The sequence below is a fragment of the Callorhinus ursinus genome, unplaced genomic scaffold (genome assembly GCF_003265705.2).
Source record: "Callorhinus ursinus isolate GAN/ISIS: 27379988/994484 unplaced genomic scaffold, GSC_fseal_2.0 scaffold15, whole genome shotgun sequence".
NCBI lineage: Eukaryota > Metazoa > Chordata > Mammalia > Carnivora > Otariidae > Callorhinus > Callorhinus ursinus.
This window is the reverse complement of record NW_027397077.1, coordinates 20859465-20883612: the sequence shown is the minus strand read 5'-3', so window position 1 is coordinate 20883612 and position 24148 is coordinate 20859465. Positions and strand designations below refer to the sequence as shown.

The following is a 24148-nucleotide window of genomic DNA, read 5'->3' as shown; positions in this document are numbered from 1 at the left end:
ACCTGAGCAGAAATCAAGAGTCAGATACTCAACTGACTGAGACACCCAGGTGCCCCAGATTGGCTGACCGTTTGCTTATTAAAACACAGCAACAGGCCATTTATCAATAAAATGGTGGTCTTCTTTAGGTAGCAAACTGGAACAAAGAGAACTAAATTCTGCTCAAGACACAGGATGAATCTCAGAGCTTTCAGGAGCCACCATGGAAAGAGGCAGAGAGGGCTCTGGAGGAGAGAAAGCTAGCCAGCAAACTAGTTACAGACAAACTAAAGGCCAGTGGCAGTGGCAGAGGGTTTAAAACAAACAAACAACCCTCACCCCCAAAGCTGTGATGGCCCAAGTCCAATCTAATCAATCTCTGAAGGTGCTGTGAGAACCCACTTCCCCACCACTGCTCCCTCACTCTTTTCTAAACCAGCTGGAGAGGAGCTCATATATCTTTGGTCTGAGGCACTTTGCGATGTGAAGGCACTGGGGTTGTATCTAATGTGACATGACATTCTCCAGAAAATCACACACAAGAGAGAGATTCAGGGCAACCATGTGAGACAGAAATGGAGCCATAATTGATGGGAAGACACAGGAGCTGGGACTCAAACTCAAATCTCTGTTTTAACCACTAGAGTCCTGAGTGTGGTGGCCTCTCTCCTTCCCACACATCACCCCCACTGCCCTGCTCTACCTGCTACCTCTAGTCCAATACCAGTATTATATCGCAGCCAGGATTCCATCCCTGGCCATTTAGGGGTTTCTCAACTCCAATTATTACTGCATCTTCACCCCATCCCTGTTCTAGAATTCTCCACAGCAGCTTTGGCAGACTATTGGCAAATGCTGTCTCTTCCTTCTCACATCATGTAAGGACGTTTTTAGTCATTCTTTTTTTTTTTAAGATTTTATTTATTTATTTGACAGAGAGTACAAGCAGGGAGAGTGGCAAGCAGAGTGAGAGGGAGAAGCAGACTCCCCGCTGAGCAGGGAGCCTGATGTGGGACTCGATCCCAGGACCCTGGGATCATGACCTGAGCCGAAGGCAGACGCTTAACCGACTGAACCCCCCAGGTGCCCCTTGAGTCATTCTCATCATCATTCCAAAAGCAATATTTGAGGGGAACATTTAGTTGGTGGTGGCCTCAAATGGTAGAAATGGAAGTTAAGTTGGCTAACGTGCTGGATCCACACTAAGCCCTAAAAAATAGTATACTTTTCTACTCTATTCATCCAACAAGCTATTACAAAGGGCAGGGGAGAATAAAAGGAGAGGTAGGTTGAAAAAAAAATTATATGGTGTTATGAGAGGTCAGATTCCCTGTTCCATCCTGCTCTGCTGGCTACTTACTCCTGATGAGAGCCTGGGCTCTTATTTTCTGCAGAGATTGAACATGAGAAGTGGTTTATTGTGTCATCACCCTGCAGGGCAGGTCCGCCCAAACCAACTCCGTCCCTACACATAGAGACTCCAGTCTGCTTTTGTAGTATCTCACTTTTTAGGAAGGACAACAGAGAATCGCTTCATCTTTGCAGAAAGTCTTCAACTTGCCGAAGAGATGTTTTCATCTTTCTGGAAGAAAAAGAGACAAAGCAAGAACCAAGGAAAGTTGAAAAACCATAACATTAGTAGAAGCAACAATAGCCACTAGTTAATATCCTAAGAGATTTTGGAAGATACTGTATCCATGGCATGAGAACGAGAGGCTATTAAAAAAAGGAGAATCTCAGGAAGAGAAAGGATGTTTGGAGATTCAGTGATGAAATGAAATGGAAACAGAAGCTGAAACTGAAATTTCATAGGAGGGTATAACCAAAAAGAAATGAAAGGGCCAGCAGAGAAAAGATAACAGTTGAGGATGATTGCAGGATGCCCAGGATACAAATCACAAAAATTTCAGAGAGCAAAACTAGAGCAAAGAGAGGCAAAGAAAGCGTCAATTAATTAAAAAAAGCATCGGGAAGTGAAGGAGGTGAGTTCTAGAATGAAAGGGACCCATGAATCCCCGTTTGGGTTGAATAACATACCCCCCAAATTTATGTTCATCTGGAACCCTAGGATATGCCCTCATGTGGAAATACAGTCATTAAAGATGTAATTAATTAAGGAGTGCCTGGCTGGCACACCCGGTTGAGCATCCACTCTTGATTTTGGCTCAGGTTGTGATCTCAGTGTTGTGAGATCGAGCCCCGCATTGGGCTCCAGGCTCAGTGCGAGTCTGCTTGAGATCCTCTCTTCCTCTCCCTTTGTCCCCCCTCCCCCAATAAATAAATAAATCTTAAAAAAAGATGTAATTAGTTAAGCTAAGATACAGTCATACTGGTTTACAGTGGGCCCTAAATCCAGTGACTGGTGTTCTGATAAGAAGGCCACATGGAGACATAGAGGAGACACACAGAGAAGAAGGCCATGTGACCACAGACATAAATTGGGGTGATTAAGTTATAAGCCAAGGAACAGCAAGGATTTCTAGAAGTCACTAGAAGCTAGAAGAGAGGCATGGAACAAATTCTCCCTCAGAGCCTCCAGAAGGGACCAAGCTTGTTGACACGTTCATTTCAAACTTCTAACGTCCAGAACTGCGGAGAGGTGAAATTTCTGTTGCTTTAAGCCACCAACTTGCAGTATTTCATCACGGCAGCCCTAGGATACTAATACAAGTCCCCACCCCAAGGCTAAGATCGGACCCATATAAAAGCACATCATCAATATGAACTCTCCCGCTATCTGAGAACAGCGCCTGTTGGTTTGGTTTTTTCGTGTTTTGTGTGGTTGCAGTAACGAGATGCAGTTTTCTGGAGCAAAGCGAAAAAAACTGAGGTTGACAGGTGACCAAAGGAATGTTTGCTACCCTCATAGCCTTCAGTTTTACTTGGAGCCACCTTCTGAAAGCATATCTTTGATCGAGTTTGAAAGCTTGGCTATCGATAGAGTTAAATTGCTAAAAGCAGTTGAAAATCTTGGTGTGAGCTATGTGAAAGGAACTGAGCCATACCAGAGTAAGTTGGAGAATGAGATAAGAAAGCTCAAGTTTTCCTTCAGAGAAAACTTAGAGAATGAGTATGAACCACGAGGAAAAGATCATATTTCTCACTTTATTTTACTCCTTGCTTATTGCCAGTCTGAGGATCTTAGACGCTGGTTCATTCAACAAGAAATGGATCTCCTTTGATTCAGATTCAGTATTTTACCCAAGGACAAAATTCAAAATTTCTTAAAGGATAGCCATTTGCACTTTGAGGCTATAAGTGATGAAGAGAAGAGTGTCCGAGAATCAGAGATTCTTGCTTCCTCACCGAGTTTGAGTGGGTCTAAGATGGAATTGGAGTTGGAGTCAGTTTATAAGATCCCTTTTGCTGATGCTCTGGATTTGTTCCGAGGAAGGAAAGTCTATTTGGAAGGTGGCTTCGCTTATGTACCACTTAAAGACATTGTGGCAATTGTCCTGAATGAATTCAGAGTGAAACTGTCCAAGGCTTTAGCATTAACAGCCAGGTCCTTGCCTGCTGTGCAGTCCGACAAGAGACTTCAGCCTCTACTTAACCACCTCAGTCATTCATACACTGGTCAAGATTACAGCACACAGAAGAATGCTGGGAAGATTTCTTTAGACCAGATTAATTCGCTTTCTACCAAATCCTTCCCACCTTGTGTGCGTCCATTACATAAAGCCTTGCGGGAGAATCACCGTCTTTGTCATGGAGGACGGATGCAGTATAGCCTCTTCCTGAAGGGCGTTGGTTTAACATTGGAACAGGCATTGCAGTTCTGGAAGCAAGAATTTATCAGAGGAAAGATGGATCCAGACAAGTTTGACAAAGGCTACTCTTACAATATCCGTCATAGCTTTGGAAAGGAAGGCAAGAGGACAGACTATACGCCTTTCAGTTGCATGAAGATTATTCTAACCAATCCACCAAGCCACGGGGATTATCATGGGTGCCCATTCCGTCACAGCGACCCAGAGCTGCTGAAGCAGGAGTTGCAGTCCTCCAAGATCTCTCCTGGAGGGATACAGCAGATCTTGGATTTAGTAAAAAGGACACATTACCAAGTGGCCTGTCAGAAGTACTTCGAGATGATACATAATGTGGATGATTGTGGCTTTTCTTTGAGCCATCCTAATCAATTCTTTTTTGAGAGCCAACGGATTCTAAGCAGTAATAAAGACATCAGGAAGGAATCCATCCAGCCAGAAACTCCTCAACCCAAACCAAGTGTCCAGAAAGCCAAGGATGCGTCATCTGCTCTGGCCTGTCTAAATTCCTCTCTGGCAATGGATATGGAAGGACTAGAGGATGACTTCAGTGAATGATTCTTGGGCACTCAGGAACCCTTTTTCTTCACTAGCTTTCATTCTTTCTTTCAAGATTTTGCCTGTTTCTTTTTTAACCTCTCTGTCTACTCCTTCCACTGCTCCCCAGTTCATCCCCTGGAAAGCAGGCTTGTGAGTAAAAACCTCCACTATATTTTGCTTTGACAAAAGAGAAAAGGGAAAATTTCTTTTGATCTCTAACACTTGAGTGGTGTGATCTGAGTCCTGTTTTAGGAGATTAAACAGCTTTCTAGACTGGTTACACTCCCCTAGAGACAACAGAACTAAATACAACTCTTATTTTAAAACTTATCGCTGTAATTTTTACTCAATCCTTTTCTGGACCATTTTTGTTAATAAATATCAAAATGTGAAAAGAAGCGCACATCATCAATGCAAAGATTGAGGAGTGAGTACAGAAAGGTTCAAGAGGGAAACAAATAAGTCATGTGGAGAGTGTCAGGAGTCAGGATGGTATCAGATCTCTCATCATTAGTAACACTGGAAACTAGAGGCAATGGAGCAACAACAAAATTCTGGGTGAAAATGATTTTCTTTTTCTTTTTTTAAAGATTTATTGATTTATTGGAGAGAGAGAGAGACAGCACAAATGGGAGGGGCAGGAAGAAGGAGAGAAAATCTCAAGCAGACTCTGCACTGAGTGCAGAGCCCGATGCAGGGCTCCATCCCACGACCCCAAGATCATGACCTGAGCCAAAACCAAGAGCAGGGTGCTTAACTGACTGTGCCACCCAGGTGCCCCTGAAAATGATTTTCTAGCTAAAACTCTACTCAGTTCCTCAAAGAAGAAAGACAGATGACACTCTCATGTTTGCAAGGACTCAAAATACTTACTTTTGGGGCAGCCCTGCCCAGGAAGATTCTGGAGCGTGTTCTCTTATAAACAATTGGGTAAACAACAACAACAAAAGCAAACATGGAATTCAGGAGTATGCACACCAAAATAGCAGAATTGCAAAGGAAAAGACCCAGAATGTCAGCTGAATAGCAGGAGGTCCAGAATGGAGCAGAGTGGGTGGAAAGCTCTAGGATAGAGGTGTTTGAGGGAGAAAAAATTGGAACTAATGCGTTTGAGTAAATGGAAAATATTATTCATCAGAATGTGGCAGGGATGTTGAAGCATTTGGGAAATATTAACAACTTGTACTTAGAGAACTTTTCAACACTGATGGAAAATAGAGATAGTACCATGATATAAAACTCAGTATTTTTGACTTTGAGTGACTTAAGAGATTTAACATAATGATTTTTAGGACATGCATTTTTTTCTTACTGTTATTAACAATTAAGAAACTAACCCCACGTGGGTCGGGACTTGACACACCAATAGAGACTAGGGCTACCAGATTAACAACAACAAGCGAGCAAGCAAACAAGCAACAAACAAACAAATTAGGATAACCAGTTACATTTAAATTTCAGATAAATACCTTTTACTCTATGTCTCAAATTCTTCATGGGACATACTTACCAAAATATTGTTCATTCTTTATCTGAAACTCACATTTAATTGGGTGTTCTGTATTTTATGTGGCAACCCTAATAGAGGCTCAGTAGATAATTGTTAGACCTCTTTCTTTTCTTAATAACCCATTATGATCTGTCATCCAAGAATTATCAAAACCTGCTTGCGATCTATCTCTATTTTCAAGCTCTCTCAGCTTTGGGGATTAATGAGTTCCATAAGGTGACTAACCACCTACAACTCCAGAAGAATAAGTCTATCTGTGCTGCTCTGTCATAAATCTACCTGGACCTTGATGATGGCTGAATTAATGACTTAGATGCAAAAGCTTAAGGACAAATCCAGGTACATATCATGGTAAACAAATCTGATAGCATTTATAAAACTTTGGTGGTTGAAGGAAGGATATATGAAATGGAATATCATATCTGAATAAGTCGGTATATACTTGGTAGAGGGTGATGACCTTGTCTAGAGATTGTCAAACATAAAGTTGCTCTTGTCCTCCCTTTGAACTCAGGCTCAACATCTTAATAGTCATGGCTGTCACCAATCAAGCTTTTATCCTATGTCAGTCCATTTTTTTTGTTGTTGTTGTTTTTAGAATTGTTCCCTGGGACCTCTTTCACCTTTAATATAATTGCAGAGTTATTAATTCTTCTTCATTGGCAATTAGCTGGTCAGGATTGGTATGGACAGTTTTCAAATCCTTTCCAGAATTCAACTCTTCAAACAGCCTGGAGAAATCAAAGAAGTCATAAAGTGGTCAGTGGCATGACTCTGTTTTTCAATTATTTCCAGCATGGGAAAGATTCTATCTGAAATGGACTTAGGGGTATTAAATCTCTTGCTTTATAATGTGGTGTTTTCTGGTTATCAAAGAACTTTTCCTGCGACTAGATGTATCCTAGTATAATTACTTCCCTGGCTTATGCAGCTCTTTTCCCTCCTTCTCATTTTTAAAAGGCAGAATCATTTTCTCATCATAATTCCCACCTCTTTGATTTTCCATATCTATCCAAAACGTCAGTAAGCTTCTCTGTCCCAAGACGATTGGCTTCTAAAAGTTTTGTAGCTTCAGCAACTTTGCTCTTTTCATTTTTTTCAGTGTATTCTGTTTTAGCCACTTTATTCATCTTCTGATAGTTCACCCCAAACGATAAGATCCAAAATGGTCTGTGTTTGTGTATATGCATGTGTGTATGTGCATGTGTGTCTTTCTAAAATAGTGAATTTGTCAGAGGAGGACAGAGATACTGGAGTAGGTTGTTGAGTTTTGTTTAAAGATTCTAAAATATTGGGGTACCTGGCTGGTTCAGTGGGTAGAGCATGTGACTCTTGATCTCGGGGTTGTGAGTTTGAGCCCCACATTGGGTGCAGAGATTACTTAAAAAATAAAATCTTAAAAAAATAAAGATTCTAAAATATTACTTTGGGCAGATCTGACAGATACTTTGAAAAGTGGACAAGCTAGAGAATATAGACACTACAATCGTGTGTGTGTGTGTGTGTGTGTGTGTGTGTTTGTGATTCTCAACTGAAAACAATAATCCCATGGTAGAAAGAGCCATATAGACCCAAGCCTAAATCTTAGCTCGATGATTTTCTATCTATATAATCAACACTAAGTGACTTGAGCTCTTCTAATCCCCAAGTTCCCCAACTGTAAAATCTACTAAGTAGATTGCACTCAAATGAGATGAGGGTAAAGAGCACATTGTAGCATCTTCCACAAGCTTGCTGCAAAATACAATGCAGCTACTTAGAAGGCACTTCCTGCAAAATACCATATTTCTTTGGTTAACCCCATGCCCACCACCCAAATTTATGGTGTTGACAGAAAGTATCTCAGCCTTAGCGCAGATGCATTGCTTCATGCCTCAGGGCTTGTAGCTAGACAAACATGGCTTAGCATTCAGGAATTCTGAATCCTTTTGTTCTTTCTACCGTACCATATCACCTCATGATTTCAACCATGAGGTTTTTTTTTAAAAAAAAAAAAACATCTGCTTTCTCCAGATTAATTTAAAAAGTCTTCTGATCGTGCTTTCATTTCACCATCTGAGAAGGTTCTACTTTTTGTAAAGTCTGTACTTTTTTGTTAGTTTTTGAGAACTTTTCCATTCTAGAATGCATCTGAGGTCTCTCTGGCCCCACAAAAAAATGGAAAATAGTTACAAACAACATCCAACTTGAAAAGTAATTTAAGAAATGATCCATTCGAGGGGCGCCCGGGTGGCTCAGTCGTTAAGCGTCTGCCTTCAGCTCGGGTCATGATCCCGGGATCCTGGGATCGAGTCCCGCATCGGGCTCCCTGCTCGGCGGGAGGCCTGCTTCTCCCTCTCCCACTCCCCCTGCTTGTGTTCCCTCTCTCGCTGTGTCTCTCTCTGTCAAATAAATAAATAAAATCTTTAAAAAAAAAAGAAATGATCCATTCGATGCTTAATGTCGATGTGTCTGATACCTGTGGCTTGGAATTGTGAGAACGTTTGTTGCCACCTCCTGAGGGTGATAAGTGGCATCATGAATTAGCCAGGATGGACACAGTGGGCAGTGCGGTTGCGCAGGGAGGGAAGTTAGGTCAGAGTCCGCAGGGCAGTAAGAGGATACTCGGTTGAGTTACAAGGGTGTTTTATTGCCTGATGCCCTTTAAGAGCTCTCATTAAGATGAAGTCAGGTTTCTCTTCTCTGCTCCTGAGAGATCACATAAACAAGGTTAAGTGCTTCCAGTGTTCAGGTGGGCATTTGCCCAAGGGCTCATCTGCAATTTTCATGTCTCTGACATAGACGCAGGCAAATTATGGTAACTCTTCTCAGTTATCATGTACATATTTTACTGTGGATGAATTTAACCTGGTAAGTGAGGAACAAACAATCATGTGTTATGGGTACTTCTTTGTGGGTGAATCCACTAACTGTGGCAGGACCTGTCGGTTTGGGGCTCTTGGGTGGCTCAGTTGTTAAGCATCTGCCTTCGGCTCAGGTCATGATCCCAGGGTCCTGGGATTGAGCCCTGTATCGGGCTCCCTCTCAGCAGGAAGCCTGCTTCTCCCTCTCTCTCTGCTGCTCCCCCTGCTTGTGTTCCCTCTCTCACCGTGTCTCTCTCTGTCAGATAAATAAATAAAATCTTAAAAACAACAACAACAAACTATCGGTTTGCCTAAGAAAGACATTAGACGTTTCTTCTTTCTAAAAACAGAGCCCAGATTTTATTTGGGCAGTAATGTGTCTAGGTCTGGGAGTGAATCATGATTGGTTGATGCTATGCCCTTGCCACCTACCCTTGTATTAATAGCCGTTGACACAGCTCTAGACAATGAGGTATAAATGCAAGTCAGCTGGGGCATCTTGGGAAGCCGAGCTGGTGGTCCCTCCTTCTCCCTTCCTGAACTGTGTCCATGAGGCCAGAAGCTACAACACTTATCTTGTAACTATGGGGCAACAAGCACAAAGACAAAAAGCCAAAAGGTAACTGTGATAATCAAAGCTAGCAATTATCTACCGCCATACTTCTTGTTGAAGCCACAGAGAATTGGGTTTTCTATTTAAGCTAAAAGTACTCCTGACGGTCCCATTTGGTTATTGCCAGTGGGGTACATTTTGAGTCTTCTTTTGTCTTTCTTTCCTCACATAATTCCAATTTTCTAATCCCTGCTTCAGATTAATCTTCAAAACACTTATGCTTCCTGCTGGGGTATTGCCGAAGCATCTCACTGAAGAAAAGAAACTACTGGATTTGGAAAGCTTGAATGTGATTATCATCTGTTTCCGGGGCATGAGCATCAGTGAGTATTTAAATCTTAAAGCCTCAGTTTCTTTATCTCTAAGATGAGGATGATAATGACAATCATTAATAATAATGATAATGGTAATAATAGCTAACAGGTATTGCCCATTTATGGAATGCCAGGCACTGATTTAAAGAAATTTACTTGCATCATCTTAGTCTTCTCAACATGACTACAGTACAGATATTTTGAAAATTTCTAGTGTATAGATGAGAAAGCTAAATTTATAAAAGTTAAGTGACTTGTCTGAAGTTATGTGACTTTGAACTCGCCTCTTTCAGATATTTACTCAATGTCAGGGTTTGCCAGCCTCCAAAGAGGTCCCCAGTGATCTGGCCTCTGGATAGTCACTCCTTTGTGAGTAACCTCCCACAATGTTTCAGACTGAATCCATGAGACCAGCAATGTACAGGAGAAGGAGTGGTGTATCACTCCTCGATTAGGTTCTAAAAACTTTGGTTTTCATTTTGGGTTCTCTCTCTCTCTTTCATCCTTTGCTCCGGGGGAAGCTAACTGCCACGTTGCGAGGGGCTTTCAGAAGCACACAGAGAAGTTGCTGTAGCAAGGAACTGAGGCCTGCCAACAAGGGTGGAGGCAGGTTCTCCAGTCTGGGCAAGGCTTACAGGCCTGTGGCCCCAGTGAACAGCTCGATTGCGAACTCACGACAGACCCTGAGTCAAAACCACCCGACTAATGCACAGAAAACAAGTTTGTTGTTTTAAGATGCAAAGCGTGAGGGTACTTTTCTTTTTTTTTTTAATTTTTTTATTGTTATGTTAATCACCACATATTACATAATTTGTTTTGGTGTAGTGTTCCATGATTCATTGTTTGTTCATAACACCCAGTGCTCCATGCAGAATGTGCCCTCTTTAATACCCATCACCAGGCTAACCCATCCCCCTACCCTCCTCCCCTCTAGAACCCTCAGTTTGTTTTTCAGAGTCCATCATCTCTCCTGGTTCGTCTCCCCCTCTGACTTACTCCCCTTCATTCTTCCTCTCCTGCTATCTTCTTCTTTTTCTTTTTTTTTTCCTCAAAATATGTTGCGTTATTTGTTTCAGAAGTACAGATCTGTGATTCAAAAGTCTTACACAATTCACAGCGCTCACCGTAGCACGTATCTTCCCCAATGTCTATCACCCAGCCACCCCATCCCTCCCACCCCCGACCACTCCAGCAACCCTCAGTTTGTTCCTGAGATTAAGAATTCCTCATATCAGTGAGGTCATATGATACATGTCTTTCTCTGATTGACTTATTTCACTCAGCATAACACCCTCCAGTTCCATCCACGTCGTTGCAAATGGCAAGATCTCATTCCTTTTGATGGCTGCATAATATTCCATTGTGTATATATACCATGTCTTCTTTATCCATTCATCTGTCGATGGACATCTTGGCTCTTTCCACAGTTTGGCTATTGTGGACATTGCTGCTATAAACATTGGCGTGCACGTACCCCTTCGGGTCCCTACATTTGTATCTGTGGGGTAAATACCCAGTGGTGCAATTGCTGGATCAAATGGTAGCTCTAATTTCAACTGTTTGAGGAACCTCCATACTGTTTTCCAGAGGGGTTGCACCAGCTTGCATTCGCGTGGGGGTACTTTTCAATGGAGCAAGAGACGATCAACACAGTCATCTTCTTGGATAGCCTTTCCCTGACGACCCTGCTGAAACCACACTCTCATCCCTGTCATCATAGAACTCCCCAGCCCCCTGAAATTGTTTTCTTCTTAGCCCTAAGCTCCATCTAAGAGTTTTGAGGACAGGGCTTTGTGATCTGTTTGATTTAATGCTACATCCTCTGTACCCAGAGCAGTTCATTGCACATGGTAGGAGAAATCAGTATTTGTGGAATGAATGAATGAGTGTTCTGCTCCAGAATCTTTACTCTTAACAGCCTTGCTTCGTCCCCTACCTGTCTCATATGCAAAATACTATATGAAAATACTTACTGGAGTGTCTGGCTTTTGTTTTTGAATCCGAATGACCTTTTGCAGGAGGAGAATACCAATTTTAAGGCATATTTCTTTTGGTGCTTACCCCTAGTATATATGTCTTCTCAGTCTAGAAATCAATACAATGGAAGGCATTTTGGGTGGAATGTCTATTCCAGCGAGTAGATCTGAAATCCAGTTCCAACTCTGCCTCCAATTTACTTCTGACCGTGAAGAACAATCTCTTCCTTATTATTTTTTCTCAATATTTAAATTTCCTCTTTATTCAAAACATGTTGTCTTGTTCCACTTGGAGTTATCTTCTAGAAAAAACAAACTCCGTGCAGAGTTTTCTAAAAATTGTGTTTATTTCATCTTCATTTATATTGTTAAGTTGTGCTTAATAACTTGTTGATGATGATCTTAGGGGAAAATAGAGGCCAGAAGGGTCATAATTGCTTTAATTGCTTGGCCTTGTCACCAGGGCCATGAATTAAAGGAGCCTGAAAGTAGGTACTTGGAAGTTTACTGAGTTCATTTTCAAGGCCTCACATTGATGACCACAGTAGAATCTGTGGAAGAATCAAGGCCGGGGGCATCTACCCAAGGCTTTGACCTGGAATAACTGCTAACCTAGTAAGGTTTTTGTGTTCAAGGTGTGATCTCACCCAATAGTCTTTTCTGTGCAAGGGAGTGGAGTGGAGTGTGGTGTGATGGTGGCGTTCGATCCACAAGAGCAATTGGGCAGAGAATTATTTAAAACATCCTTCTTGGCTTCTCAATACTAGCTACGCTTTGTCATCTATTCTTCATTCTAACAAGTTTTCATAACACTTGGGTCATTCCCTGCTTTTGCTAATATTCAGTGCCTCTGTTTTAAATAGTTGCACCCGTCCTGTCTCTGAAAGTAACTTTTGTCCAGATGTTGTGTTCAGGGCCATGTGGCATCTTTCATCATTTACCTCACAGTCTGTATCCCCCCCTCTCTTTCTGCATCCCCTTCTCACTCTGAACCTTAGGATGTTTTGATTGCTAACAAGAACATCTCAATTCAAGCTTTTTCAGAAAAGGTGAAGAATTTACTGGCTGACATAGGTGAAAATCTGGAGCTAGAGCTTCAGATGGAGTTTGATCCAGAATTTTCTGATGTTACCAGATACGTAGATATTCTTCCCTGGGATTTGTTTGATTCTCCTCTCTTCTGTGTGTCATCTTTGTTCTAATATTGGTTTCCTTTCTGCAACCGCAGAAATTGCTACTGTCATTCATGCATCCAGAGAGAGAATATGCACGTGTTTTCCTGGATTCTGAGCCAAAACATGAGAATCTGGAATAGTTTAGCTCACATGCGACAGGTTGACCTCTATTGTGCATTCTCCCCCTCTTTCCTTAGAATTTTAGCAAGGCATGCATATGCCTGAAAAAACACCGTATTTTCCAGCTCCCTTTGTTGCTTGTGTGGTCCTGTGACTTGAGTTCTGGCCAATGAAATGTAAGTGAAAGCATTATGTGCAATTTTGGCATTTTGTCCTCAAGTAAAGAAGAGGAAATATGGGTGCTTTCCTTGTTGTAAGCAGTCTTGGGACCATGCAGACAAAAACAGAACTCTAGAAATGGAAGAACAACAAGACAGAAGGAACTCAGGGCCCCTGAAGCCTGCACAGAGCAGAATCCTTACACCAGCTTGAAGTTTATGTGAGAGAGAAATAACCCTTGATCTTACTTAAGTCACTGTTAATTTTGGATCTCTGTCCCATTCATAGTCATGTGCTTTTTTCAACACCGACTTACTCCTGAACCCATTACTGACTTGGAGGATGGAATGTGTGGGCTGGCCTCCGCTGAGGTCACATGCTCCCATGCTAGAGTGTGGGGTGCACTCAGCTTCCCAGCACCATGTGGGTCTCCAAATTCAAGTGGAAGGCTGTTGAGAAACAAGAGGGAGGAAGTAGGGCGAGCTTCCACCCATTGTTCGTTAAGCTTTATTTTCCTTTTTCTGTCTCGCTCATTCTGGTTTTAGATCCCATGGCCCACCTTGCTTCCAACTCAAGGATTGTTGTTGGTTTGGGTATCCCAGAGAGATAAACAATAACAAATAGGAGGTTGCCATGACCTCTTAGAAAGTAGTGGTCCTCTGATGAGGATTTGGAGACCTCCATGAAGGGTAGGCTGCCTCTGTGGAGGGATGAGAGCAGGTGGAGCTGCATACCATTTTTTGACTTTAGTTTTTTTGTGAGTAGAGGCTGTGTCCTCATCACAGAGGACATGCTCAACACATGTTCATCGGTGACTATGTTCAATCACGGTGGTACTGAGAATTAAATAAACTCTGCAGTGAATCCTGCAGGTGTCATTAACAACAACAAAACAAAATAAAAACAAAAAACATACCAAAAAAAAAAAGGGCAAGGAATTGATTGTAAAAATATGGAAATTAGAAGAGAATACATTTCCTCAATGGCACGAAAGTGTAAGTTTCAGGACGCATGAATAACAGCACATGGGGATATTTAACACATTTATGGAGAGAGATCAGAAATAAGGATAGAAAAATCTTAGACATTCTCCAAGTTTACCTGCTTCCATTTACTTTCGTGGTTTGCCCATTTGTCTATAATTCTGGGATGGGGTATTTAATATGCTGAGAATTTGTCTTAAATACATATTCCAGGGGCACCTGGCTGGCTCAGTTGGTAGAGCTTCCGACTCTTGATCTTGGGGTTGTGAGTTTGAGCCCCATGTTGGATGTATAGATTATTTAATAAATATATAAAATCTTGGGGTGCCTGGGTGACTCCGTCTGTTAAGCAGCTGTTTTCGGTCAGGTCAGGATCCTAGGGTCCTGGGATTAAGCTTCACGTTGGGTTCCCTGCTCAACAGGGAGTCTGCTTCTGTCCCCCCTCCCCCCATCCCCACTCATGCTCATGCTCTCTCTCAAATAAATAAATAAAATCTTTAACAAAAAATAAAATCTTTAACAAAAAAATAAACACATATTCCAGGGCAGGGTGTGCAAGTGTGGTGAGCTGGAAGGCAGCTCACTTTTCCGCTTGTCCACCTACATCCTGAAGAGACCCATTTCACAGAGTGAAGTCAATTGCCACCAAATAGCATCGCTTACCCTTCTGCCTTCCCTTGGGCAGAAAATAAGGGGTTCTTGTATTTCAAAGGCTTAGATTTAGAGTTTAAGATCTAGATTTAGAGTTTAAGATCTGTCTCTAATAGAGTTAAAAATCTGTACTACAAATACACGAATGACAGTGGAGGAAGTCCCCAAAAGTACACTATCAAGAAGGACGGAGCAAAAGCAGTATCGCAGAAAAACCACCAGCGGATAATGAGGAAATTGCTAGGAAGGTGCTATGTTTATATTTGCATGAGAGCTCCAGCTATGTGCATTGTTTCAACTAAATATTTTCTAATACGTCACCTTAGGCGGTATCACACATCAGTCAAAGCTTGTAGCTTTTGCTCAGTGTCTCCCTTTCCATTGTTGTATGAACAATGTGCTTCAAACACTTGTCTAAACAAGGTTTATTGCTGCTGTGAGCGGCAGCAGTGACTGCTGGGATAGCCTCCCAGCGCAGGGGAAAGAGTTTAGCAGCTGAATGGTCCCACTGCACATAAATGCCTGGCCTGGATTAAACACTTACTGGGTTTGCATTGACGTGGAGTGCCGCCGAGTATATCTGCCTGAGTTATTAATCTGGGGGTATGGGCTCCACACGTCTGTGATGACTTGTTGAGGTCACATGGTGAAAGCAGTAGCTTTGTTTGGCCTGAGCTGACAGCCACATGTATACAGCCCTCGGCTCTGGTGTTTTTTACAGAATGCAGGGAACAACTATCAGTTTGGGTTCAATGGCCCACTGGGAACAGAGTTCACTCTCAGTGTTCCCAGAAAATCAAATGGAGCTTTTACTTGTTGGAGGGAGTCTGTGCCAAGCACGTAACAAGACCACTTAAGCAGTTAACTCCTCTGCTCTGAGCCTGCCCGGAGCATCACAGTGGGAGTTTTTTTTGACTCTGAATCACATGGAGAGTGTTCGCTATCTCCTTCGCAGTGATTGAGAGGCTGGTGCTCAATCGTGATCTGGGGGACCAGGGGTGGTCATTGATGGGTAGCCTAACATTTTCAGAGGGAGTGGGATAAATTGAGGGAGAGCTGGGTCACCGACCTCACCAGTCTAGGGAGCTCAAAATGTTTTAAAGAACTGTGGGCATGAGCTACCGGCCTGTGATTTATAATAGAACTGAAAATAATATTTGAGTGACCCTTAAGTCTGGGCAAAGGAAGGTCTTGACTTTGATGCAGGGAATTGGCACCTGGAATGGTCGCTTCTTGCTGAGTTATATCTGGCCGCAGATGAGTTAGTACGGCAGGAAAACAATTCTCTGAAATTGGTGGAAGACGCAGGATTGTATATTCTGAAGACTTTGGTGGTAGTTGGGGGGGCACAGCTCCCCCTGTCAGGGGAGGGTCATCAGGATCATGGTCCTCTAGAGGCTAAGGTTTCTAAATTCCTTTGATCTTCAAATTCCCAACCCCGCCCCCGAAAGCTTTAAGTATAGCGATTTGTAGGCCCACCACGAGTTGCTGAATGAGAGACTTGGTTGAGGCTTCTGATATAAAGTCTTTGAAAAAAATCCCTGCAGGATGTTTTGAGGATAAGACAGGCTCAAGAACCTACCCTGAGCAGTACTGCATAGTGGTAAAGCCTGGGGACTTTGAGTCAGCCTATAGGCGGTTAAACCCTGCTTGGCTGCTTCTCAGTTGTGTGAGCCTAGACTAGCAACTTCTCTAGTACTTCAGCGCTGTCATTTGTTAGATGGTGGTAATAATAGTACCTCTCCATTGTGCTGTGAGTGAGGATTAACTTGGGAGGAGCTCAGCATAATGTCTGGCATGCAATTAATACTCTATATAAATTAACTATTATTATTAGCAATGAGGGCAATGTTAGTCTTTAAGAGCCAAATCTTTCCACACCTTCCCCATCCATCAAAGCCCAGAACAATGATAGTAATGATAATAGCTAAAAGTCATTGAGTATTTACTGTATACCAAAAAACACAGGAGTTCTTTCTAATAATTATCCCATCTTGTTGTCACAACTACTCCCTAAAGTGGCAGTACTGTTATCTCTTTTGTTTAAAAGAGGTGTCTAATACCCAGGAAAGTGAAGTCCTATGGCCAGAGTCCCATTTCTTATAGCTGGTGAGAGGCAGTGCTGGGATTTGAACCCTGGATCATCTGACCTGCAAGCTCTCATAACTAACAAGTACGACCTTCCATCTCTTCTGTACCTGCCCTGAATCTCTCCTTTAGAAGAAGAATTTCTAGAACTTTTAAAATCATATGTTCCCTCAGTACTTTTCACTGTCTTCTGTGTCTCTGCACCAGCCATAAACATTTTAGTCAGCCTTATGCCTGTGTGGTATTGAATGCTTTTTCAAATATCAAGCATCTCCTTCATGTCTGCTGAGAATCTCTGATCTTGAACACAATTTGTCTGTTTCACACTGTTGTGCCCTTGGATAAACTGAGTACTCTTCTTTCTTCTGTACAAACACGGTGAGCATTTTAAGGACAACAAGGATGCTTTTTAGTTCTCCTTTGGCCTTCCCTCAGGGTCTAGCCCAAAGCTGGTAAAATGAGATATCCTGGACAAATGCCCACAGTCTTTTATTGAAAACAAACTGACCAAGTTTGGGTTCATTTAGAATTGTCTCTCTGGGATTTCTTCATTTGGAGCTTAGACTGTATTTCCCTGCTCTGGAGCACTTACATTTTCTTATACTCAGCTCTGTATCCATGGTCTATGTTGCAAAGCCTCAAAAAGACCCCAAAGAGTTGAGATCAAGATCTTGAAGGGATACCTGCATCCCGCACTTATTGCAACATTATTCACAATAGTCAAAAGTGGAAACAAGCTGCATGCTCATCATGGATGAATAGATAAAGAAACTGTGGTATATAATACAATGGAATGTTATTCAGCCTTTCAAAAAAGGAAATCCTGCCATATGTGACAGATGAATTGGAGGACATTTTACTAGGTGAAGTCAGTCAGTCACAGAAGGACAAACACTGAGCCATTCCTCCTTTGTGAGGAATCTAAACTAGTCAAACGCATAGAAGCAGAGAGTAGAATGGTGGTTGCTGGCGCCGAGGGAAGGGGAAATGGGGAATTGCTGGTCAGTAGGTACAAGCATTCAGTCAAGAAAGATGAGTAAGTTCTAGAGATCTGTCGTACACATTGTGTCTGTAGTTAATCATACTGTACTGTGCACTTACAAATTTAAGAGAGTAGATCTCATATTAAGTGTTCTTACCACAATTAAACAAAGGAGGGGGGATGCTCAAGTACAGTTGGGTAGAAAGTGCTTTACCTGGCTCGTTTGATCTTCCTCCCACTTCCCTTAACCTCCCCTGAAGAGGACCCTCTCTTGCCCTGACATCAGCCTCCTCTTTTATGTAGGTTGACATTTCTAATCCCTTTCGCGTCCAGGAAGTAGCCAGGTTGGCCTTCTTTACAATCTCAGTGGGCTCTATATTTTCCTTCTTAGCACTCATCACAGTTTTTCAAAGCATATTTATCTGTGTGTTTACTTGACTAATGTGTCTCTCCACCCCCAGACTGTAGAGTCCATGTCTGTTTTGCACATTACAGTATCCCCAGTACCTAGCGGAGTGCCTAGCACTCAATAAATATTTGCTGAATGAATGGGTGGATTTATTGTTCTTGTATTTGTGGGAAACAAGCCTGGAGAGAAATACAATTCAAATGGACTCAGTCATGAAGAGGGAATTAGTGACTCACAAAATTGAAAATCCAGGTGTGGCTTCAGGAATGGATGCAAGAATGACTGCATCCATGGGGCTCTTGGGTGGCTCAGTTGGTCAAGCAGCTGCCTTCGGCTCAGGTCATGATCCCAGAGTCCTGGGATCGAGCCCCACGTCGGGCTCCCTGCTCAGTCGGGAGCCTGCGTCTCCCTCTCCCTCTGCCTGCCACTCTGCCTACTCGTGCTTTCTCTCTCTGTCTCTCTGTCAAATAAATGAATACAATCTTAAAAAAAAAAAAAGAATGACTGCACCTAAATCTCAAACAGTGCGGATCCACATCTGCTTTGCTCCCTCTCTCAGCTCTGCTTTTGTTCTCTTCATGTATAGGCCATTTATTGTGTTATGCGGAACAGACTGCCACTAGTTGTGGTTGGTATCCTCACCATTGAGTCATCTCCATGTAGAGAAGCTACTTTTTCTCGATTCTTCTATCAGCAGTCCCAGACTTGAGTATTACTGGCCCAACTTGGTTAACATGCCCATGTCCTGATCCAATCACTCTTGCCAGGAGGGAGGATTGTTTGAGTTGTCCAGACTTTCTTTGGTCATGCCCACCCCAGGATCAAGGGAGATGGTGGGCAGCCCCACTGGCACCATGTGGTCAAGAGTGGAGGAGATGTTATGCCTCCTGCCAGAACCCAGATGCTACTTTTGGAAAGAAGATGAAAGGGTGCTGGCCAGGCAAAAGTAACATTTTTTTTTCACTGGGGTGTCAACAGACCTCTAAGTCTGATAGTTATGAGCTGTGATATATAATAGTGAAGGAGAGCATCCTGAAGGTACGAGGGTATCAGGAAAGAGAGTACAGCACAGAGCAGGGCTTGACCAATGCACGACTTTGTAGCAGCTTGCCCCCTAAAGCATGAGTTAATTGGGTTCCTTCACTGATGCCAGCTCATGTCACACGGCAGGATTCTAAGTGTCCTACTAGCTGTGTTTTTGCTATGTTATCCCAGGAACCCCGAGAAGTGTCCAAGTGATGGTAAGTGGCCCAACCTTATACATTTAGGATTTGACTTTCTAGTCAAATTCTTTTGGATTTGGAATTGAAAGCACTTGACTTTCATTTTGATGCAGTATTCATTCTTGTTCCTAATACCAGCAGATTTTTTTTTTTTCTAGAGAATTACCCCTTCTCTGTTGGATGGGGGCTTCCATGTACCACTGTCCTGCTATAGAAATTGGGGGTGGGTGGGTGTTGGGAAGGAAAGCATCTCCCACCTCTACCTGCTCTCTGGAAGGTCCAGGAGTCGGGTGTGTGGCTTGAGCTCAGCCAATCAGACACTCTCTCCTGGGACTTTATTCTTGAAGTAGTGTTACAAGCATAAAGACAGAGTTTGAAAGGCTTTTCATGGCCTTTGGTGGCAGTGGCAGCATTAAGAGTGGTGTCACCGGCAATGTTCTGACCGGACTCTTTCTGAAGAGAGTTGCTGTTGCTTCCTGCTTCCAGCACATCCGCTCTCAGAACCCTTGTCATTCGCAAACCTCCCTTTCCAACCACCCATTGATCCTGAGCTGTTGACATCCTTCCAATTAACCCTTCTCGTTGAAGGTAGTCACAGTTGGTTTATCTCGCCTGTAGGCAGAAATCCTAGTGGATGCCTTTGTTTAATTTTTTTTTTTTTTTTGCTTTAACTGTATTTTACAGGTAAGGAATTCTAATTCCAAATTCATACACTTTGTAGAAGAGCTTCCACCCTCAGGTAAAGCCACAGGGCTGGGAGTCAGGAGAACTAAATTTAAACCCCAGTTCCATAGCCATTGAGCTATAGGATTTCCACCAAGTTGTTTAATTTCCATTTCAGTTTCTTTCCCTATAAATTGGGAATGGGAAAAGTCTTCTGCTGGTAGGGATGTTCTGAGGGCCCATGAGAGCGTGTGGCAGAGCTCCAAAATGCAAAACTGCCACCTAAATGATAAATGTGCAATGTAATTATGCGGCTCATCCACGAGTGGATGACTGATTTAATTCCTCAGTGTTGCAACTTTATTTTGCCCCCACTTAGCACATGTTCATTCCCGACATTGGGATTCATGTGTGCGTTCTGTAGATCTTTATTAAGGGCCCACTATGTGCCAGGCCCTGGTTTCTAATCAGCATTTTTATAAGGAATTTATCATTTGTGGTGTGTCTGTCATCTTCTTCCAATTCTACTGAACACACTACTCAGATCTTTATGCCTCCAGGAGGAAATCATTGACTAGTTTCCAGGTGTCTTGCTTCCTTTGCCAAGAGTCATTTTTTTTTTTTCCTCCTGAGAGAAAGAACTGATGAAACAAGGGCAAAAGGAAGCCGCCCTTCTTCTTGCAGTGCCCTTCTTTTTCCCCGGAGAGAAAATTTTAACTACGTAAGTGGCTTTCTTGGTGCCGTATTATCCCCAGCAGCTTCTCAAGTTGTCCGCACCGGTGGGGGTTGGTGGTGGTGGAGGGGGAGGAGACCATGATTAGCAAACATTAAGACTTTGATGTCAGTAAGAATTGGCAGAACCAGCAATGGGGCAGATGATCATTTCAAACATCAGCCCCAGCTAGCACTGCTTTTTGGGAAAAGAAGAAAAGAAAAATCATATAATGATACTGTAAACCCTTTGGCAGATAGAAAAAGGCACAATACAATAAGAACTATCCTCAACTAATGAAATATTTTTTCCACCCATCAACAAAATGTAAGGCAAAAAGGTGAGGTCTTCGGTAAATGAACACAATGCATATGTCCTGAAATCAAGTTTATTTGATGCACATTGAAACTTTGCGTGATGAGCAGTGCAGAATTTCAGAAGATGGTTGCAATTAACAATAATGACTAGGAAACCTTGGCAAGTAGGGTTTATCTGGAATGTGCTAAGAATCACTTACTCTTGTAGGAGCCCGAGTGGACCCTTCTTTCCCCAAAAGTAAAATCAGTTTTTTTGGGAAATTTATTTGTCTGCCCCAATAGAGCTATGAAATTGTACTATCTCCAAGCTAATATCCAGCTAATTCCTCTGATTTTGGGGTGAGAGCTGAGGTGAAGAGCCATTTTTAATGTCAACTATTTATAATTCTTAAGAGAACACAAAAAAGGGAAAGTTTTCTTGCCGCGTAATTATTCATGGTGATTCAACATTTCTGGAGTGCCAACTCTTCCACACGCACATAGGAATGAGTACAAAAGCTCATATAAAGAGGGGCCTTTTGCCTTTGTTCCAAAAAGCTGATTGTTCCATGAGAGGTGGACAAGACTCCCTCTGCTCGACTAGCTTCAGTTTACCACTTAAAAGCAAACTTTTGCAAAATGTGATGGACTAAAATGTGAATTCACAAATTTAAGAACTGAAAGGGACCTCGGAAATCATCAAATTCAGTCCCTCCCCGCCCCTCTTTTTTCCAGAAACTATAGGCTAGGGGACCTGAATACAGAAAGCATGACAGATGTCATACAGGAACCCAAGACTTACAGAATTTCAAAATCCCCCCCCCCACTATATTGTCTCTCCATTAATTAAAAAAAAAACAAAACAAAACTCACAGAATCATTTGGAGATGAAGCACATTTTCCATACCAGGTTATAGTGACTCTATCAATCTTTGATGCAAGGTCTTTACATCTCCTTTATTATGAAGTATCTTGTTTATTTAAGTAGATTACTTTCTAAAGTAGCGTGGAGTGAAGGAAGGGACAAGCAAATGTCATTTTCCATAAAACGTCTCCTGTGAGAACAAATGGAGAAGAGAAGCCTGGAGAATGTGAGACAGTCAGCTTCCTGAGAGAGGCTCAGTGGGCTTGATGACCTTGATGTTCATGCTATAGTTGTTATGGCAACAGGAAAGTGAAATTATGGTTGCTAAGGGACACTGAACTGAAGCAATCTCAATCACTTAGTGGTCACTCCACTCTGGAGCTCAGAAATTCACCCAGAGCAAGGATGAGTCAGCAAAACAAATTTTTAAAGATTGAGCTAAAATTCGGTCAAATTTAGTAGTATTTGTTCTCAAAGAAAGTCCCAAGATTTTGTAATGTTTGAGGTGATGGTTTTAAAAGCCTTAAATGACTTAAATGTGGTAAAATCTTCAAATGCAAGGAAGGCTTGGAACACCATGTCTGCAAACCTCCCCATGCACCAAAACACTATTTCATTTACAAACAGATGATTTTTGAAACAGGTAGTATATTCACAGTGTAAATCTTTGTTTCAAGAAAGGTCAACATAACTAGCAATGAGAAAGCTCAGGCAGTACATGAAAATAACTAATGGGTCATTAAGTAGAATGTTTCTCTTTATCACCTGGGAGAACTTTCAGTGACATCAATGTCTATATTCCTGAGTGCTGACTCCACCCGTCCTCACAACTGCTAGAATCCAGTGTGCCAGGATGTTTGGTTGACCAAACAGTGTTGGGAAAAACATGGATACCAGCTGACAACAGGAGATTCAAATGTCAAGTGTTATAATGCTCAGGACAGAGACCACATGTCTAAGTCATGGGGAGACATTCTCTCTCCATCTGGCACACAGTAAGCACTCAATACATATTTAGTAACTGTTGGTGGATGACAGGAAGGGGAGATCTACTGTGTACAGCCTGTGGATGAGCATTTTTGAGCATCAGCTGTGTGCTGAGAAACACCAAGAATGTTTCCTGTCCTTTAACCCTCCCTCTGGTACTGTGCCCTCCTGCCTTTTCTTCTTTCCTTCCTCAAATATTTCCTGAACATGTCCTATCTGCCTGGCATGCTGACAGGTACTGGGGATACCGAAATGAATCCGTGTGTGCCCGTGGCCTTCAAGGAGCATATTGTGATGGGATCCTGGACTTGGGAAGAACTATGAGTGTAATTGTGATGGAGGTATGAGAGATACCATGGAAACAGAGAAGAGCTGACGCTGTCTGGGGTGTCAGGTTAGCTTTCAGAGGGGCTTCCTCACGTAGAGCCCTTGACAGTGGGTGGGCACGCGCATGCACAGCCTTCGCTGTCATGGGTGTGTGAAAGAACTAGGTGTGACACTGTAGTCATCTAGGACAGGCAGCTTCCTCGGGACGTAGATGGTAAGGGATAGGTAGAAATGAGAGATGTATTGGATAGAATACCAACGAAAGATAAGAGAAATGAAGGGAGAATAGTCAGGGGCAGTGTTCAGACCATGAAGGAGGGCTGACATCTATGAAAAGGGAGGGGGAAGGAAAGAAGACGAGCATCAGAAGGTAGGACAGCTCTGAGAATCGTGGCCAGCCCACAGGGAGCACTGGTACAAGGCTTCTCTTAGCGGCATCCAGTGTTGCTGAGTCCTGTGCCATCTTGTGCCCTGTCATTGACTGGGGTCTGTCTGGGAAGCTGAAAACTGAAGCAGATTCTGAAGACGCTCACAGGTGGAGACTCACAGTTAACCACACTCCCTGTTTCTCTCTCTCTCTATTGTGGTTAAAAATACATAACATAAAATAACCATCTTCACCTTTGTTTGGCGGGGGGAAGGGCAGAGGGAGAGGAAGAGAGAGAATCTTAAGCAGGCTCCATGCAGCCTGACACGGGGCTCGATCTCACAACTCTGAGATCATGACCTGAGCTGAAATCAAGAGTCAGATGCTGAACTGACTGAGCCGCCCAGGCACCCCAGCATCTTCACCATTTTTAAGTGTACAGTAATGTTAGCTATGCACACATCTTTGTACAGTGGATCTCTAGAACTTTTTTTATCTTGCAAAATAGAAACTCGATAGCCATTAAGCAAATTCCCTTTACCCCCTCTCCATACCCCCTTGGCAACCATCATTCTGTTTTTTGTTTCTAAGAGTTTGAC

General features: G+C 42.6%; 2 pseudogenes; both read left to right on the top strand.

The window, feature by feature from the left end:
• The first annotated feature begins 2703 nt into the window (after positions 1-2703).
• On the top strand, positions 2704-4382 carry LOC112833956 (DNA primase large subunit pseudogene; annotated as a pseudogene).
• On the top strand, positions 3306-4304 carry LOC141374235 (DNA primase large subunit pseudogene; annotated as a pseudogene).
• Positions 4383-24148: the final 19766 nt, after the last annotated feature.